The sequence below is a fragment of the Phoenix dactylifera genome, unplaced genomic scaffold (genome assembly GCF_009389715.1).
Source record: "Phoenix dactylifera cultivar Barhee BC4 unplaced genomic scaffold, palm_55x_up_171113_PBpolish2nd_filt_p 001940F, whole genome shotgun sequence".
Classification (NCBI taxonomy): domain Eukaryota; kingdom Viridiplantae; phylum Streptophyta; class Magnoliopsida; order Arecales; family Arecaceae; genus Phoenix; species Phoenix dactylifera.
The window spans coordinates 22069-28374 of record NW_024069224.1 but is presented as its reverse complement, the minus strand read 5'-3'; the positions used below and the strand labels follow the sequence as shown (position 1 = coordinate 28374).

The 6306-nt window shown below is 40.5% G+C and overlaps 1 non-coding gene across 1 annotated transcript; it reads right to left on the bottom strand.

Annotated features, from left to right (window-relative positions):
* Positions 1-726: 726 nt before the first annotated feature.
* Positions 727-832, bottom strand: LOC120109238. The gene has a single exon (XR_005510204.1). It is a non-coding gene; the product is annotated as a small nucleolar RNA R71 (small nucleolar RNA).
* Between the last annotated feature and the right edge of the window lie 5474 nt (positions 833-6306).

Here is a 6306-nt window from a genome sequence, read left to right as displayed (position 1 = left end):
GAGACAGTTCATCTGTTCGAGGCAAGTGGGTTTTAAGTGGGACCTTTGCGAACGCATCGTGACCCCTCCACTTACCTGGGAGCTTACCTGGTCAACTCGGTTCATTAGACCGGATTGGAGGCTTAGGTGCCCTCTTCAAACCAGTTAGGAGCTGTCTAGTGATTTTAGGACAAAGACTAGGATTGATATGCTTTTCTCTTTTATTGCATGCTTGATTGATCGAGTACTAGTGTATGCACGGTAGTCGTTCTAGAGTACGAAACCTATTACCTTTTGACCCTGAAATAGAACGAACCCTTAGGAACATTCGAGCTAAGATCAGAACATTAGAATCATCCCCACCTCTTAAGATGGCTGAAGAACAATCCAAACTCCTGAGGGAGTACTTTACTCCCACTATTTACACTTCCTCATCTTGCATTCGATTACCTGAGGTAGCAGCTGTACAATATGAAATAAAGCCTAGTGTGATCCAAATGCTCCCATCTTTTTATGGGCTCACCAATGAAGACCCATACAAACATTTAGATGAATTTCTTGAGATTTGCACCACTGTCAAGATTCAGAACTTCACTGATGATGCTCTGAAACTTAGGTTATTCCCCTTCTCCCTTAAAGATAGAGCCAAACAATGGCTGAATTCTTTAGAAGCTAACTCAATTCATTCTTGGGATCAAATGCAACAAGAATTTCTTAAAAAATACTTTCCCATAGGAAGAACGAACCAGTTTAGACGTGCCATTACAAGCTTCTCCCAAACCGAGGGAGAAGAATTTCATGAAACTTGGGAGAGATTTCGGGACCTAATCCGTAAATACCCTCATCATCAAATACCTAAGTGGCAGCTAATGCAATGTTTTTATGATGGTTTGACTGAACGAAACCGTCAGATGATCGATGCTGCATGCGGGGGGACTTTCATGCTTCGAAATGAGCATGAAGCATGGCAACTATTTGAAAATCTTAATGAAAACTCCCTCCACCATGCTTCATGTTCTCGTCAAGCATCCCCGAATTTTCAAAGAAAAGGGGTCATTTGTGAAATAAGTCATTCTACGGACCTGTCTAGCAAGGTAGATGCATTGTCCCATAAGATTGACCAACTAATGATAGGAGGACATGTCGTTAGCTCTTCCCAAGCACAAGTGTGTGCTATCTGTTCTAGCCCATCGCATCCTATTCATGAGTGCCCCTCAGCACCCCAATATCCCGAACTCGTGCAAGAACACATCAATGCTGCCCAAACACAGCCCAGACCGGGTAATGATCCATTTTCCAATACATATAATCCGGGATGGCGGAATCAACCAAATTTTTCTTGGAGGCAGCAAGCTTCTAATACCTCCCAACCCTTCTCCCAAAATTTTCAAAACCCTCAGAATTTTCATCCCTACCGTCCCTCAACTCAATTTCAGCACCCTCCTCCTCCAACCCAAAGAAATACAGCCTTTGAGGAGAAGGTGTTGACTGCCCTTCAAGGTTTGGAGGCAAACACACAACTATTGCACTCTCACACGCAATCAATTGCTAAGCTAGAATCCCAAATGGGTCAACTAGCTAATGCATTAAACAAGCGAGAGGAAGGTAAGCTTCCAAGTCAACCAATGAGTAATCCTAGGGGACAATACGTGGCTCAAGAAACTCGACTAAATCATGAGCAAGCCAATGCTTTGACTACCCTAAGGAGTGGACGTATAATAGATAATAAGGTTGGGGAAGGTAACAATAAGGAAGGTGAAGAAGAGGAACAGACCATATCACATTAAAATCCAAAACCTTCTTCAACTAGTTCACCATCTGCTACAACCCACATTCCAAAGGCTCCATTCCCTGAAGCACTTAATGCATCCTCTCCATTTGGCAAAAAGGGAACTTCACTAGAAGAGATGATGGAGGTCTTCAAACAAGTTAAAATCAACCTCCCACTCCTTGATGCCATCAAACAAGTTCCCTCCTATGCCAAATTTCTCAAAGACCTTTGCACCCAAAAGCGGAAATCTAGGACACATGTGCCTAAAAAGGTCCTACTTACTGAACAGGTAAGTTCGATTCTCCAACACAACACCCCTCCAAAATTCAAAGATCCTGGCGCTCCCACTATTTCCTGTGTCATAGGAGATAACTCCATTGATCGAGCACTTTTAGATCTAGGGGCAAGTGTGAATCTTCTACCCTATTCAGTCTATGAAAAATTTGGGTTAGGTGAATTAAAACCTACCTCGGTGTCCTTACAATTGGCTGATCGATCTGTGAAGATACCACGGGGGATGATTGAAGATGTTCTTGTCAAGGTAGACAAATTCTATTTTCCAGTAGATTTTATCGTTCTTGATATGGAACATATGCCCAACATAAAAAAACAAATTTCTGTGATTCTTGGTCGTCCCTTTTTAGCTACAGCCAATGCCTGTATTAACTGTAGAACTGGGGCAATGGATATATCATTTGGGAACATGAAAATTAAGTTGAATGTATTTCATGCCGCTGACCAACATGTGAGGGAAGACGAGTGTTGCCTAATTGACGAAATGGATGATCTTGTAGAGAACGCCCTTCCCTACATCTTAGCAAATGATCCCTTAGAGGCATGTTTGGCCCATTTTGACATTGACAACTTTGATATAGATAAGGCCGTAGAAGAAGTTAACATCTTACTCGATAATCAATCTCCCATGAGTTCCCTTCCTTGGAAGATCCGACCTGAACCTCTTCCCCCCATTGCTAGCACACCACTTTGTCCTTCCATTGATTCACCACCTAAACTTGAGTTAAAGCCACTTCCAACAAATCTTAAGTATGCCTTTCTAGGACCAGAAGATAGCCTCCCTGTAATTATCGCAGCCAACTTATCTACTGAACAGGAGGGTAAACTTTTGAGGGTGCTAGAAGAAAATAAACATGCCGTAGGATGGTCTGTAGCCGATTTGAAAGGGGTTGACCCCTCTGTTTGCATGCATCGAATTCATCTCGAAGATGATGCAAAGCCCACCCGAGAAATGCAAAGAAGACTCAATCCTAACATGAAGGAGGTAGTCAAGAAAGAAGTGGTGAAGTTATTAGATGCCGGAATCATTTATCCAATTTCTGATAGTAAGTGGGTTAGTCCGACACAAGTGGTACCCAAGAAATCAGGTATCACTGTGATTGAGAATACGGAAGGAGAATTAATACAAACACGCACAACCACGGGTTCGCGCGTGTGCATTGACTATAGAAAACTTAATTCAATAACTAGGAAGGACCATTTCCCTCTACCTTTCATGGATCAAATTTTGGAACGGTTGGCTGGTCAAGGTTTCTACTGCTTCTTAGATGGTTATTCTGGATATAACCAAGTACCTGTCTACCCGGACGATCAAGAGAAGACCACCTTTACTTGCCCATTTGGGACATTTGCATATAGGAGGATGCCTTTTGGACTATGTAATGCACCCGCAACTTTTCAACGATGTATGATGGCCATCTTTTCAGATATGGTGGAAAACTTTCTATAAGTGTTCATTGATGATTTCTCAGTTTTTGGCCTATCTTTTGATGATTGTCTAGACAATTTGACCTTAGTTTTGAAAAGATGTAAGGAGACCAACCTAGTACTAAGTTGGGAAAAGAGCCATTTTATGGTTCAAGAAGGCATAGTTTTAGGACACGTCGTGTCCAAGAGGGGCATTGAAGTAGATAAAGCCAAAGTCGATCTTATTTCCAATCTTCCTCCACCAAAAACTGTGAAACAAATCCGATCATTCCTTGGCCATGCTGGTTTCTACCGTCGCTTTATTCAGGATTTTAGTAAGATTTCCAAATCCTTGTGCAATCTTCTTGCCAAGGACACTCCCTTTGTCTTTGATAAAACATGCGAGGAGGCATTTGAAAATCTTCGCTCGAAATTGACCACTGCACCTATCATACGGCCCCCCAATTGGACCCTTCCATTTGAACTAATGTGTGATGCATCCGACTATGCTATTGGGGCAGTCTTAGGGCAACGGCTAGATAAAGTACCTCATGTCATTTACTATGCTAGTAAAGCACTCTCAGATGCACAATTAAACTACACCACCACTGAGAAAGAATTGCTAGCGGTAGTATTCGCACTAGACAAGTTTCGATCTTACTTATTAGGATCCAAGGTTACCGTATTCACTGATCATGCTGCCCTTCGACATCTTCTTGCAAAGAAGGATACCAAACCCCGTCTGATTCGATGGATTCTTTTACTACAAGAATTTGACCTAGAAATTCGTGACAAGAAAGGAACTGCAAATGTCGTAGCGGACCACTTATCTAGGATTCTTCTTGAGCCCTCTTGTAAAAATAACTCACCCTTACACGATTCTTTTTCAGATGAACAATTATTTGAGGTACAAAGAATAAAAACGCCATGGTTTGCAAACATAGTGAATTACCTTGCCATAGGACGAATTCCTGATGATTGGTCAACTCAAGATAAGAACCGATTCTTTTCACAAGTAAAGTTCTATTATTGGGATGATCCTGATTTATTCAAGTATTGTCCCGATCAAGTCATCCGTCGATGTGTCCCTGAATGTGAATTTCAAAGTATTCTTTCATTCTGCCATTCACAAGCTTGTGGGGGACATTTTGGGGGTAGAAAAACTGCAGCAAAAATTTTACAGAGTGGATTTTATTGGCCCACTCTTTTCAAAGATACCCATAACTTTTGCCAAACTTGTGAACGGTGCCAACGGATGGGTACCATCTCCCGTAGAGATATGATGCCTCTCAATCCTATTTTAATTGTAGAAATATTTGATGTCTGGGGTATTGACTTTATGGGCCCTTTCCCACCATCCTTTGGTTTCGAATATATTCTTGTAGGGGTTGATTATGTTTCAAAATGGGTAGAAGCTGTCGCCACTAAAACTAATGACCACAAGGTTGTGATTAAATTTTTACATGAAAACATCTTTTGTCGTTTTGGCATACCCCGAGCCATCATTAGTGATGGGGGATCTCATTTTTGCAACCGGTCTTTCGAGGCTTTGGCTCGCAAATATAACATCACCCACAAAGTTGCTACCCCATATCATCCCCAAATGAGTGGACAAGTCGAGGTGTCCAATAGGGAGTTAAAACACATCTTAGAGAAAACGGTACGTCCCGATAGGAAAGATTGGTCTCAAAGGATAAATGATGCACTCTGGGCCTATCGTACTGCCTACAAAACTCCTATTGGCATGTCTCCCTACCGATTAGTTTTTGGAAAAGCTTGTCACTTACCGGTAGAACTTGAACATAGAGCTTTCTGGGCTATCAAAAAGTTTAACTTAGATATGGCAGTAGCTGGTCCTCACCGAAAACTCCAACTAAGTGAACTTGAAGAATTGCGCAATGAGGCTTATGAAAATGCTAAAATTTATAAAGCAAGGACTAAGGCTTTTCATGATAAAAATATTAACCGTAAGTCCTTCGAACCTGGTCAAAAGGTTTGGCTGTTCAATTCAAAGTTGCGACTCTTTCCGGGTAAACTTCGCTCTAGGTGGGATGGACCATTCGTAGTGAAAAAGGTTTTTCCTTATGGTGCAGTAGAGATCCAACACCTCAATGGTGGACATGTTTTAAAAGTCAATGGTCAAAGGTTAAAACCTTATGTAGACTGTGTTGCCGACGGGCAATTGATCGAATCCCTTAATTTAACGAACCCTGTTTATCAAAATAATTAAGGACCCACTGTGTCTGGCTGAAGACAATAAACTTAGAGCTTGTTGGGAGGCAACCCAATTCTCTTAGATTATTTCTTAACATTGAGGACAATGTTAGGTTTAGGTTTGGGGGTATTCATCTTGATTTTCATCAAAAAAAAAAGTAAAAAAAATAATAAAAAAAATCATCTTTAAAAAAAAAATTAAAAATATTTTTTTTAAAAAAATGTGTTTATTTTCATAATAAAAAAAATATTAAAAAAAAAGTTTTGTTAAAAAAAAAACCTAATTTATATACATTTATGCGAGAATGATAAACACACAAGGTATATAAAATCTAAAAGCCCAATGACTAGTGGGAAGTAATACAAATTTAAGTTCTTTTTATTAAGTCTCTCTTAGGGAGTTGTAAGCTAATTAATACTTTGGAATTTCACTACACACTGGCCGACCCTTCTAAGGTCTAGGCTCGACATTATGTTGATAGTATAGTAGCAACCTTGGACCCTGATGAATCATACTTATCTAATCCAATATAAAGAAAAAAAAACAATAAAAATGGATTTAGTCAGGAATATCGAAAAGGGCTACCTATTGTTAAAAGTCAAGTGGGCTTGTGATGAGGACTCCGAGCATAAGTCCGTAG